Below are 12,500 nucleotides of genomic sequence, written 5' to 3' on the forward strand. Positions count from 1 at the left end.
ACATATGCAAATGGTGAGGCTCCAGTTCGACACCCAGTTCGACACCACTTTACAGTATATGACAAAAGCATGGCAGACTGTGCCGGACCGGCAGATAACTTCCGCTTATTTTTACCATATTAAACATTGGAAATCCTCCCACTTGTATTTGTGACACTTGATTTTGGCTCCACCTAAGACACTCTTAAATCTTCAAACACTTTTCTCTTCTCCTGGCCTGGCCTGTGCGGGGCTCGAACCCGTGACCTTGGCGTTATTAGCACCAGTGCAGTTTTCAGTGGGTGGGCTTTGTCAGATGGCTTGGAAAAACGCACTGTGTTTCGGCTCGGGAAACATCATGAGCAGTGTCCTGCATGTTTTCTGTGTATAGCTGTCTTTTAACGCATACAGAATTCATTCGAAATCATTGATTTCTCCAATTATCAAGGGTCCCTTAAAGGATGAGTCAAAGTAATGTCTAATCGGATTAGTTTCCTTAGAGCTGGTTCAGAGTTTGCTCAAGAGTTTACCTTTCACAGATGTGCAAAGAAGAATGTTGGGGGTGCACGCTTCAAGGTGCCTTACAGTGCGTCGTTTCCGACACAGTGTGGCCGGGTGTTTTCCGAGTTATCGCACGGATTGGGCACGCCCACAAGCCGAGAGCCGCAGGCGATGAGCCCGGGGCTGAACGGGCCCCACTGGCTAGTTTGTAAGGCCAGGTGCATTGCCAACCACGACCGGCAGCGCAGAGGCTTTGAATGCGGTCTGGGCTCCTGAAGCTATGCAGCCACGCACTCTGGTTTCTCTTCATCTCATACAAATCTTTCGCCTTTTACTAAAAATTTCCGTGGAGAGGAGCATGAATAAGTTCTATGCAATTTTTGTGCTTCCCTGCTTTCGGGTGGGGCGCAGCCTGGCTGGTCAAAGAGAGAAAACAAAAACGTTCGCAATCACTCTTGTAATGGCAATTGTGGCCGTCTGCTCCGCAAGTCCTCGGTCTCCGGCTTTCTGATTGGCGCTCTTTTCTTTGGGGGGCGGGAAGTGTCCGGCCGCAGGGGATCTTGGGACCTCGCTTTGCATAGCGGCTTCCCAGAGTGCGTCGTTTCCGGCACAGTGTGGCCGGGTGTTTTCCGAGTTATCGCACGGATTGGGCACGCTCGCAAGCCGTGAGCCGCAGGCGATGAGCCCGGAGCTGAACGGGCCCCACTGGCTCGTTTGTAAGGCCAGGTGTATTGCCAACCACGACCGGCAGGGCAGAGGCCTTGAAGGCGGCCTGGGCTCCTGCAGCTGTGCAGCCACGCACTCTGGTTTCTCTTCATCTCGTACAAATCTTTCGCCTTTTACTAAAGATTTCCGTGGAGAGGAGCATGAAGGAGTTCCATGCAATTTTTATGCTTCCCTGCCTTCGGGTGGGGCGCAACCTGGCTGGTCAAAGAGAGAAAACAAAAACGCTCGCAATTGGTCTTATGGCGATTGTGGCAGTCTGCTCCGAGAGTCCGCGGTCTCCGGCCGTCTGATTGGCGCTCTTTTCTTTGGGGGTGGGAAGTGTCCGGCCGCAGGGGATCTTGGGACCTCGCTTTGCATAGCGGCTTCCCAGAGTGCGTCGTTTCCGGCACAGTGTGGCCGGGTGTTTTCCGAGTTATCGCACGGATTGGGCACGCTCGCAAGCCGTGAGCCGCAGGCGATGAGCCCGGAGCTGAACGGGCCCCACTGGCTCGTTTGTAAGGCCAGGTGCATTGCCAACCATGACCGGCAGCGCAGAGGCTTTGAAGGCGGGCTGGGCTCCTGCAGCTGTGCAGCCACGCACTCTGGTTTCTCTTCATCTCGTACAAATCTTTCGCCTTTTACTAAAGATTTCCGTGGAGAGGAGCATGAATGAGTTCCATGCAATTTTTGTGCTTCCCTGCCTTCGGGTGGGGCGCAGCTGGGCTGGTCAAAGAGAGAAAACAAAAACGTTCGCAATCACTCTTGTTATGGCGATTGTGCCTGTCTGCTCCGCGAGTCCTCGGTCTCCGGCCGTCTGATTGGCGCTCTTTTCTTTGGGGGGCGGGAAGTGTCCGGCCGCAGGGGATCTTGGGACCTTGCCTGCATAGCGGCTTCCCAGAGTGCGTCGTTTCCGGCACAGTGTGGCCGGGTGTTTTCCGAGTTATCGCGCGGATTGGGCACGCTCGCAAGCCGTGAGCCGCAGGCGATGAGCCCGGAGCTGAACGGGCCCCACTGGCTCGTTTGTAAGGCCAGGTGCATTGCCAACCATGACCGGCAGCGCAGAGGCTTTGAAAGCGGGCTGGGCTCCTGCAGCTGTGCAGCCACGCACTCTGCTTTCTCTTCATCTCGTACAAATTTTTCGCCTTTTACTAAAGATTTCCGTGGAGAGGAGCATGAATGAGTTCCATGCAATTTTTGTGCTTCCCTGCCTTCGGGTGGGGCGCAGCTGGGCTGGTCAAAGAGAGAAAACAAAAACGTTCGCAATCACTCTTGATATGGCGATTGTGGCTGTCTGCTCCGCGAGTTCTCGGTCTCCGGCCGTCTGATTGGCGCTCTTTTCTTTGGGGGGCGGGAAGTGTCCGGCCGCAGGGGATCTTGGGACCTCGCTTTGCATAGCGGCTTCCCAGAGTGCGTCGTTTCCGGCACAGTGTGGCCGGGTGTTTTCCGAGTTATCGCACAGATTGGGCACGCTCGCAAGCCGTGAGCCGCAGGCGATGAGCCCGGAGCTGAACGGGCCCCACTGGCTCGTTTGTAAGGCCAGGTGTATTGCCAACCACGACCGGCAGGGCAGAGGCCTTGAAGGCGGCCTGGGCTCCTGCAGCTGTGCAGCCACGCACTTTGGTTTCTCTTCATCTCGTACAAATCTTTCGCCTTTTACTAAAGATTTCTGTGGAGAGGAGCATGAATGAGTTCCATGCAATTTTTGTGCTTCCCTGCCTTCGGGTGGGGCGCAGCCTGGCTGGTCAAAGAGAGAAAACAAAAACGTTCGCAATCACTCTTGTTATGGCGATTGTGGCAGTCTGCTCCGCGAGTCCTCGGTCTCCGGCCGTCTGATTGGCGCTCTTTTCTTTGGGGGGTGGGAAGAGTCCGGCCGCAGGGGATCTTGGGACCTCGCTTTGCATAGCGGCTTCCCAGAGTGCGTCGTTTCCGGCACAGTGTGGCTGGGTGTTTTCCGAGTTATCGCACGGATTGGGCACACTCGCAAGCCGTGAGCCGCAGGCGATGAGCCCGGAGCTGAACGGGCCCCACTGGCTCGTTTGTAAGGCCAGGTGTATTGCCAACCACGACCGGCAGGGCAGAGGCCTTGAAGGCGGCCTGGGCTCCTGCAGCTGTGCAGCCACGCACTTTGGTTTCTCTTCATCTCGTACAAATCTTTCGCCTTTTACTAAAGATTTCCGTGGAGAGGAGCATGAATGAGTTCCATGCAATTTTTGTGCTTCCCTGCCTTCGGGTGGGGCGCAGCCTAGCTGGTCAAAGAGAGAAAACAAGCACGTTCGCAATCGCTCTTGTAATGGTGATTGTGGCCGTCTGCTCCGCGAGTCCTCGGTCTCCGGCCGTCTGATTGGCGCTCTTTTCTTTGGGGGGCGGGAAGTGTCCGGCCACAGGGGATCTTGGGACCTTGCCTGCATAGCGGCTTCCCAGAGTGCGTCGTTTCCGGCACAGTGTGGCCGGGTGTTTTCCGAGTTATCGCGCGGATTGGGCACGCTCGCAAGCTGAGAGCCGCAGGCGATGAGCCCGGAGCTGAACGGGCCCCACTGGCTAGTTTGTAAGGCCAGGTGCATTGCCAACCATGACCGGAAGCGCAGAGGCTTTGAAGGCGGCCTGGGCTCCTGCAGCTGTGCAGCCACGCACTCTGGTTTCCCTTCATCTCGTCCGAATCTTTCGCCTTTTACTAAAGATTTCTGTGGAGAGGCGCATGAATGAGTTACATGCAATTTTTGTGCTTTTCTGTCTTCGGGTGGGTCGCAGCTGGGTTGGTCAAAGAGAGAAAACAAGCACGTTCGCAATCGCTCTTGTAATGGTGATTGTGGCCGCCTGCTCCGCGAGTCCTCGGTCTCCGGCCGTCTGATTGGCGCTCTTTTCTTTGGGGGGCGGGAAGTGTCCCCCAAGTATTTTCATTGTTCAAATATACATTAATATACATTAAGTCTGACTATCATATAATAAGTTAAATACAAAACTAAAGAAAAAATAGGGTTAAATATAATTCAAAATATTTTGCTAACAATGTTAACTGTTTATGAATAATAAAATGTATTAACTAAGGAGTAGGATGGCACAGTTGTTAGTATGTTTTTTGTTTTGTTTCTTTTTCATAAATACAACAGTAGTACCTGATGTCTCAGTGGCTTTCAAAATTAAATTATGCATGCAAACCTGTGAACTAGAAAGATAACTAAGATTGTAATACTAATTAAATGACCGCGGGCACTTCCCACCCCCTCTACATTCTCAGAGTAGAACAGACTAACCTTCTAATGAAAGACGGTCCACCCCCCACGGACAGGAAAAGTGCCCACAGGCACTTAGACTTAATTTCGCCTTTTACTAAAGATTTCCGTGGAGAGGAGCATGAATGAGTTCCATGCAATTTTTGTGCTTCCCTGCCTTCGGGTGGGGCGCAGCCTAGCTGGTCAAAGAGAGAAAACAAGCACGTTCGCAATCGCTCTTGTAATGGTGATTGTGGCCGTCTGCTCCGCGAGTCCTCGGTCTCCGGCCGTCTGATTGGCGCTCTTTTCTTTGGGGGGTGTGAAGTGTCCGGCCGCAGGGGATCTTGGGACCTCGCTTTGCATAGCGGCTTCCCAGAGTGCGTCGTTTCCGGCACAGTGTGGCTGGGTGTTTTCCGACTTATCGCACGGATTGGGCACGGCCGCAAGCTGAGAGCCGCAGGCGATGAGCCCGGAGCTGAACGGGCCCCACTGGCTCGTTTGTAAGGCCAGGTGCATTGCCAACCATGACCGGCAGCGCAGAGGCTTTGAAGGCGGGCTGGGCTCCTGCAGCTGTGCAGCCACGCACTCTGGTTTCTCTTCATCTCGTACAAATCTTTCGCCTTTTACTAAAGATTTCCGTGGAGAGGAGCATGAATGAGTTCCATGCAATTTTTGTGCTTCCCTGTCTTCGGGTGGGGCGCAGCTGGGCTGGTCAAAGAGAGAAAACAAAAACGTTCGCAATCACTCTTGATATGGCGATTGTGGCTGTCTGCTCCGCGAGTTCTCGGTCTCCGGCCGTCTGATTGGCGCTCTTTTCTTTGGGGGGCGGGAAGTGTCCGGCCGCAGGGGATCTTGGGACCTCGCTTTGCATAGCGGCTTCCCAGAGTGCGTCGTTTCCGGCACAGTGTGGCCGGGTGTTTTCCGAGTTATCGCACGGATTGGGCACGCTCGCAAGCCGTGAGCCGCAGGCGATGAGCCCGGAGCTGAACGGGCCCCACTGGCTCGTTTGTAAGGCCAGGTGCATTGCCAACCATGACCGGCAGCGCAGAGGCTTTGAAGGCGGGCTGGGCTCCTGCAGCTGTGCAGCCACGCACTCTGGTTTCTCTTCATCTCGTACAAATCTTTCGCCTTTTACTAAAGATTTCCATGGAGAGGAGCATGAATGAGTTCCATGCAATTTTTGTGCTTCCCTGCCTTCGGGTGGGGCGCAGCTGGGCTGGTCAAAGAGAGAAAACAAAAACGTTCGCAATCACTCTTGATATGGCGATTGTGGCTGTCTGCTCCGCGAGTTCTCGGTCTCCGGCCGTCTGATTGGCGCTCTTTTCTTTGGGGGGCGGGAAGTGTCCGGCCGCAGGGGATCTTGGGACCTCGCTTTGCATAGCGGCTTCCCAGAGTGCGTCGTTTCCGGCACAGTGTGGCCGGGTGTTTTCCGAGTTATCGCACGGATTGGGCACGCTCGCAAGCCGTGAGCCGCAGGCGATGAGCCCGGAGCTGAACGGGCCCCACTGGCTCGTTTGTAAGGCCAGGTGTATTGCCAACCACGACCGGCAGGGCAGAGGCCTTGAAGGCGGCCTGGGCTCCTGCAGCTGTGCAACCACGCACTCTGGTTTCTCTTCATCTCGTACAAATCTTTCGCCTTTTACTAAAGATTTCCGTGGAGAGGAGCATGAATGAGTTCCATGCAATTTTTGTGCTTCCCTGCCTTCGGGTGGGGCGCAGCCTAGCTGGTCAAAGAGAGAAAACAAGCACGTTCTCAATCGCTCTTGTAATGGTGATTGTGGCCGTCTGCTCCGCGAGTCCTCGGTCTCCGGCCGTCTGATTGGCGCTCTTTTCTTTGGGGGGCGGGAAGTGTCCGGCCACAGGGGATCTTGGGACCTTGCCTGCATAGCGGCTTCCCAGAGTGCGTCGTTTCCGGCACAGTGTGGCCGGGTGTTTTCCGAGTTATCGCGCGGATTGGGCACGCTCGCAAGCTGAGAGCCGCAGGCGATGAGCCCGGAGCTGAACGGGCCCCACTGGCTAGTTTGTAATACCGATATGCATGTGATAATCTTCCTTATATCATGTAGTGCGTCATTTGGACACTTTGTGGGCTTGAAATACAAAGAAAATCATGTTCTATGGTACAAGATAAATACAAAACTTAAGCTTTTATTTTAATTAGGTTTGTTTATAAAGCATAAGCAATCATTTATTACATTAATATATATGAAAATAAAATTTTAGCATCATATTATTACATACAGGTCTCTAGCTTCAACACAGTGAGATATATATATATGCTCAGTGATTTATTGGTACATGCCCAGGGCAATAATCAAAATGAGGATTTATTTTCAGATGGGCTACAGGTAGTGTTGTGAAATTCTTCAACACACTGGAACGCAGATTTAGACCTCCTGCACTCTTACTCCTTAAAAACCAAAGAAATGAAGATATGTAGCAATCACATTGTAACAGGGGTGACAGTGACTTAATGCTTATACTAGTGGACTTCTGGTACCTTTAGGGTACGGTGTTCCCTGAAGGGCTCTCAAACCCCGCATTTCAGATGCCTAGCTGTATCGCCGATGTGTTGCACCTCAGAATCACTTTTAAACCTTACCTCTGGTATCTTTAATCCCTACTGCTCAACGCATGGTGAAAGTATTGCATAATTGTGTCTGAAAATGAGCAATGTGCACCTGAGAGACTCATTTGCCTGCTTCACAAATGATCATATTTGACTAGAGATTCTGTTTGGGATTCAGTTGTGCATTCTGACAGCAATCCCTTTCAAAAAACGATACATTCTGGATGAGGTCAAAGGTGCAGGAACACTGTTACTTGTTCCTTTATAACCCGGTTATTGATGTCATTAACAACATTAATCCCAAACAGAGCTGTTGGACTCCCTCCTCTGGCCGTTTTCCACCAGTTGATTATTTCATCAACCAATGCACTAATCAAGCTCCCAAGGCACTCTCTATACCCAGTAAACATAGGTCTAACCTCACCCAAGGAGAAAATCAGGTGCTCCAGTCTCTCCGCAACAGGGATGATATCGTCATCAAACCAGCGGACAAAGGAGGTGCTGTTGTGGTGTGGCGTAAGGATCTATATATCTTTGAAGCCTCTAGACAACTAACTGACACTTCTGCCTACCTCCCTCTCCAACAGGACCCTACCACTGACTACCAAAAGGAAGTGGTATCCACCATTTCCCTTCTTATCAGCAGTAACGAGCTCCCCCAGGAGGCGAACCGGCTCATCATGGAACATCCACAGGTATCTCAATTTTACCTCCTCCCCAAAATCCACAAACCGGACACCCCTGGACGCCCCATCGTATCAGCATGTAACTGTCCAACTACTTACATCTCAGCCTTTCTCGACAGCCTCATGAGACCGCTGGTTGAAGATCTTCCCTCATACATCAAAGACACCAACCACGCGCTCCAACTTTTCAATGATTTCCAATTTCAGGGTACCGAATGCCACATTTTTACCATGGACATCACATCTCTGTACACCGTCATTCCCCATAATGACGGCCTTACAGCCCTCAAGCACACGCTGGACAAACACACAGTGCTTGATCCACCCACCCACACCCTGGTACGCCTTGCAGAATTGGTCCTCACACTGAACGCATTCTCTTTCAATAATCTTTTTTACCAACAGGTCAGTGGAGTTGCCATGGGCACCAGAATGGGACCCAGCTATGCCAACATTTTTGTCGGCTGGGTAGAAGAACGCTTCTTCGCTTCCTACACTGGCTATGTCCCTGACCTCGGCTGGGTAGAAGAACGCTTCTTCGCTTCCTACACTGGCTATGTCCCTGACCTCTACAAGTGATATATTGATGACTGCGTCGGTGCCGCCACATGCTCCAGCGATCAGCTTGAGTTCTTCCTGCACCATTTAACCAACTTCCACCCGTCCCTCAAATATACGGTTAACATATCTTCCACCACTCTTCCGTTTCTAGACATCCACTTGTCTATCAACTACCCCCGACTGTCCACTTCAGTTTATTACAAACCCACGGATTCACACAGCTACCTCCTGTACAGCTCATTTCACCCCAACCATACTAAAAACTCTCTTCCTTTTTCACAGTTCCTTAGGTTACGATGACTATGCAGCGATGACATCGACTTCGAGAACCAAGCCCTCGAAATGTATTCATTTTTCATCAACAGAGGATACCCCAGCAGTGTGATTGACAGGGCCCTTGCCCCAGCCAAAAACACCCCCTGGACCATCAATCCGATCAGGAACTCCCGCCGTAATAACCACATTCCTTTGGTGCTTCCTTACCACCCTAACACACTTCCTATCCCCAGGACCATTAACCACAACTTTTCCATCCTACAGGATGATCCCTCCATTGGGGCCCTCTTTTCTGATCACCCTATCATCTCATATCGCCGACCACCTAATCTGCGTAACCTCCTTGTTCACAGCTCCCTTGACCGCCCTCAACAACCATCCACACCAGGCACTTTCCCTTGCAACAGAGCTCGTTGTATCACCTGCAAGTACACAGCCACCACCACAATCATTCAAGGCCCCTCAGGACAATTCCGGATCACCCAGATAGCATCTTGTACTTTCAGCAACCTCATTTACTGTATCTCTTGCAGTAAATGTCCAGCCATCTACATTGGAGAAACAGGAAGGAGACTCGGAGACCACTTCAGAGAACACGTCAGGGCTGTGAAGATTAAAGATCTCTCCAAGCCCATTGTTTCTCATTTCACCTCGACAACGACCACTCTAATCTCTCCGTCTTTGTTCTCAAAAACGTTTTTCCGAACTCATACATCAGAAAGACCACCGAAACTAAAATTATTCTTCAGCTAGGATCACACATTCTCCCTTCCCTTAATAACAGACTACTGTTCTTTTAAATTTTCTCCATTCATTGGAAGTTTCATTTCACACCTCTCTGCACCCATTCTGACTTCACACCTCTTGATTGGCCTCTCTTTCTGTCCCCTGCTCCCGCCTCTCACTCCTCCTCCCTCCCAACCTTTGTTCTCCCGCTACTTTACCTCTGCCTACTGCCCTGTCTCTCTCACACCTGAAGAAGGCTCCACGGCCGAAACGTTGTGTTCTCTTTCTTCTTTTTTTCAGCATGGAATAAACCTATTACTTGTTCCTTTGCAGCCTACGCATGCTGACGCAGCTACCCACCTGAACTACACTGTAGCTAGGATGTGTTTGCAGTTATTCTGTGTCTCTAGCTTCAACACAGTGATATATATATATATGCTCACTGATTTTTTGGTACATGCCCAGGGCAATAATCATTATGAGGATTTATTTCCAGATGTGCTAGGGGTAGTGTTGTGAAATACTTCAACACACGGGATCGCAGGTTTAAACCCCCTCCACTATTACTCCTTAAAAACCAACAAATGCAGATATGTAGCAATCATATTGTAGCAGACACTCATTTGCCTGTTTCACAAATGATCATATTTTACTAGAGATTCTGTTTGGGATACGGATGTGCATTCTGACAGCAATCTCTTTCAAAAAATGATTTTACCTTATCGCGGCTTTGCCCTCTTGCCTCTTTGGATAATATCTCCATCTTGTGGTCGTTGTTGGTAATGTCTAGACACTATCTCCATCTTGTGGTCGTTGTTGGTAATGTCTTCTTATGCTCTTTTTTATTTCAATTCTCTATTAGTTGATTCTAGAATCTCTAGAATAGAGTTGAAAACATCAGTTTTATAGCAGACAATATGACATTATTTATAGTCCAATTAGAAATGTATTACCCTGTTTTTAACATAATAAGAAATTAAAACTAAGTTTGAAACACCAGGGAACATAAAAAATGATTTTTAGGAAAACCATGAGGTTCTCTGTGTCCGATGCCTGCAAGGGGAGAAAGCTAGAATCCTTTGATTTTTCAAAATTTGAAAATAAACATCATATAACAACAGCTTTCATTCCTAGGAGTGAAAAATAACCATTTTTGAAGACATATTAGTTTCTAAAACACTACAATAAAGTTAAAAACATCTGTTTTATATTACATTATTTTTTGTGAAATTAGTCATTTTTTGCACTATTTGTAATATAATTTCTAATTAAAAGTGTTTAAAATTAAGTTTGGAACAACAAGGAATACAAAAAAAAAAGATTTTTTGGAAAACCATGACGTCCTCTGTGCCCGATGCCTGCAAGGGGAGAAAGCTAGAATCCTACACAGGCTTCTGGAGCTCTGGCCTGGCTAAAGAGGCTGAATTTATCCCCTTCAAAGCTCCATGAAAAATGATCATTTAAAATTTGAAAAAAAACCCATCATATAACATCATACAGATGCAGCCATTCAAAATGCGCTATAAAAACCTGCGGTACAGTAACCTACCCACAAGCCACTGCAGGGCACCGGAGGGCACCGCGGTAAGTGATTGGCTGGCCAAAATGACCGACAGGGGCACTGGTGGTGTATTGGTTAGTAGTGAAAAGATTTAATCATTTAATGACTTTACTGTGCACATTTTAATCCGCTTAGTTTTGAATATTTATATGGATTTTACCACTAAAGGGAAATTTTAGTAGCTGAGCATAAAGAGAAGAGGAGCATAACACATCTGAAGGTCATAAACGATATTAATTTAGGAACATAAACATTACTGTATTACATAAACTGTACTGTGTGGCTGGTCTTGGTAGTTTAAAGAAAAAATACACACCAGTCTTCCATTTCTCCCTAAACATTTTAAGCATGAAAGTTTTATGAAACGGTACCCAAATATGCGATTGCTGTATAGAATGAATTTTAATTTTAAAAAATGATTTAACACGAACATTAAGCTGTTTACATCTTCCGCCTGAGAACAGTCACCCGTTGCTACCCAACGCAGAAACACAGCCACTAACTAGCAAAGAGAGGACATTAGCTAGCCAATATGATAAAGAAATAAATGATTATTTTGTTTATTTCTTTTGCAAAATTATTTGAACATTTCCATCGATTGTACAAGCACTTGGAAACTGTCCAATCCCTAGTTCATCTGGCATTTTACCGGTCTGGCGCCGGTCTGTGTTTTCTAAGATATAATGCCAGCGAACTCTTGTTTTTATGTCCACTATAACAGACAATCTCCTTTGCTTTTAACAGAGCGTTTAATAATTTCCTAAAATGAAAATGATTTACTTTATTTCCCTCACGGGATCAATAAAAGTATCTATCATCTGTCTAAACTATGGGACAGAATTCTGGTGTCACGGACGTCCAAAGGGACTAACTGTGGGGAGCAGGAGAGCGGAAAAAGACCCATATGCGTAGCGGCGAGACGGGAAAAAGGCCCGGGCTCATAGTGCAAAGAGTTCAGGAATGCCGTATAGAAACCTATGCCCTCAGGGAGCGGACGTGGGGCGCCCTGGTGCTAGGCGGGTCTCAGGACATCCGAACGTCAATGCTGATCCAGGACAGAGTGCAAGACCCGGGAATATATAGCCCAAGGGACAGAGAGGGACAGGAAGGACAGCAGACCGGAAACTAGGGACAGGACAGAGAAGGAGCGCCCTCAGGCTGCAGAGGGCGTGACATCTGGGGTCTCCCCATACCAGAGTTAATGGTAGGGCTTCAGAATGGTGATTGGCTGACACCATCTGACACCCCTCTGATTGGAGAAAAAAGACGTGCTGGTTTGCTATACATACTGTACCAGGAAGAGGATTTCTTTCTATTCGAAACGTGTATTTTAAGTTTAAGAAGTAAAAACCTTACAGCGTACACAGATTTCTAAACTGATCAGGATCGTTATCTTTGTCTTATGCATAATAATGTTCACCGCTCTGTCCAGCAAATTAATAATAAACTTTATTTTATATAGCGTTTTAAACGAATAAGTAATTAGATTGCTCATAAACTTAATCATGAACCATGTTGATTTCCATAGGATCCCCGCGGTTGCCTGGCAACCGTCAGCTTTGCGCAGTGGCAGTATCGTAGCCTGTGACGTTAAACCGAGGTGCGATTATTGCTAGTTGAAAACTTTTCCCAATACCCCGCTTCCGCCGGTTTGCAATACAATCGGCGAAAGCAATTTTTGACAGTCTCGTCAGAGACTGAGCAAGGTGTTTAAAGACAGATTTGGT

The 12,500-nt window shown here is 48.7% G+C and overlaps 11 non-coding genes across 11 annotated transcripts; all 11 read left to right on the forward strand.

Annotated features, from left to right (window-relative positions):
• Positions 1-770: 770 nt before the first annotated feature.
• Positions 771-887, forward strand: LOC138227508 (U5 spliceosomal RNA). The gene has a single exon (XR_011184984.1). It is a non-coding gene; the product is annotated as a U5 spliceosomal RNA (small nuclear RNA).
• A 391-nt stretch (positions 888-1,278) lies between these two features.
• On the forward strand, positions 1,279-1,395 carry LOC138227504 (U5 spliceosomal RNA). The gene has a single exon (XR_011184980.1). It is a non-coding gene; the product is annotated as a U5 spliceosomal RNA (small nuclear RNA).
• A 387-nt stretch (positions 1,396-1,782) lies between these two features.
• Positions 1,783-1,899, forward strand: LOC138227512 (U5 spliceosomal RNA). Its single transcript, XR_011184988.1, has one exon. It is a non-coding gene; the product is annotated as a U5 spliceosomal RNA (small nuclear RNA).
• Positions 1,900-2,289: 390 nt separating this feature from the next.
• LOC138227506 (U5 spliceosomal RNA) lies at positions 2,290-2,406 on the forward strand. Its single transcript, XR_011184982.1, has one exon. It is a non-coding gene; the product is annotated as a U5 spliceosomal RNA (small nuclear RNA).
• Positions 2,407-2,797: 391 nt separating this feature from the next.
• Positions 2,798-2,914, forward strand: LOC138227507 (U5 spliceosomal RNA). The gene has a single exon (XR_011184983.1). It is a non-coding gene; the product is annotated as a U5 spliceosomal RNA (small nuclear RNA).
• A 391-nt stretch (positions 2,915-3,305) lies between these two features.
• LOC138227503 (U5 spliceosomal RNA) lies at positions 3,306-3,422 on the forward strand. The gene has a single exon (XR_011184979.1). It is a non-coding gene; the product is annotated as a U5 spliceosomal RNA (small nuclear RNA).
• A 390-nt stretch (positions 3,423-3,812) lies between these two features.
• On the forward strand, positions 3,813-3,926 carry LOC138227509 (U5 spliceosomal RNA). Its single transcript, XR_011184985.1, has one exon. It is a non-coding gene; the product is annotated as a U5 spliceosomal RNA (small nuclear RNA).
• A 1,050-nt stretch (positions 3,927-4,976) lies between these two features.
• Positions 4,977-5,093, forward strand: LOC138227502 (U5 spliceosomal RNA). The gene has a single exon (XR_011184978.1). It is a non-coding gene; the product is annotated as a U5 spliceosomal RNA (small nuclear RNA).
• Positions 5,094-5,484: 391 nt separating this feature from the next.
• On the forward strand, positions 5,485-5,601 carry LOC138227505 (U5 spliceosomal RNA). The gene has a single exon (XR_011184981.1). It is a non-coding gene; the product is annotated as a U5 spliceosomal RNA (small nuclear RNA).
• A 391-nt stretch (positions 5,602-5,992) lies between these two features.
• LOC138227513 (U5 spliceosomal RNA) lies at positions 5,993-6,109 on the forward strand. The gene has a single exon (XR_011184989.1). It is a non-coding gene; the product is annotated as a U5 spliceosomal RNA (small nuclear RNA).
• A 6,219-nt stretch (positions 6,110-12,328) lies between these two features.
• On the forward strand, positions 12,329-12,470 carry LOC138227501 (U4 spliceosomal RNA). The gene has a single exon (XR_011184977.1). It is a non-coding gene; the product is annotated as a U4 spliceosomal RNA (small nuclear RNA).
• The last annotated feature ends 30 nt before the right edge of the window (positions 12,471-12,500 follow it).

This window comes from Lepisosteus oculatus, unplaced genomic scaffold (assembly GCF_040954835.1).
Source record: "Lepisosteus oculatus isolate fLepOcu1 unplaced genomic scaffold, fLepOcu1.hap2 HAP2_SCAFFOLD_379, whole genome shotgun sequence".
Classification (NCBI taxonomy): Eukaryota; Metazoa; Chordata; class Actinopteri; order Semionotiformes; family Lepisosteidae; genus Lepisosteus; species Lepisosteus oculatus.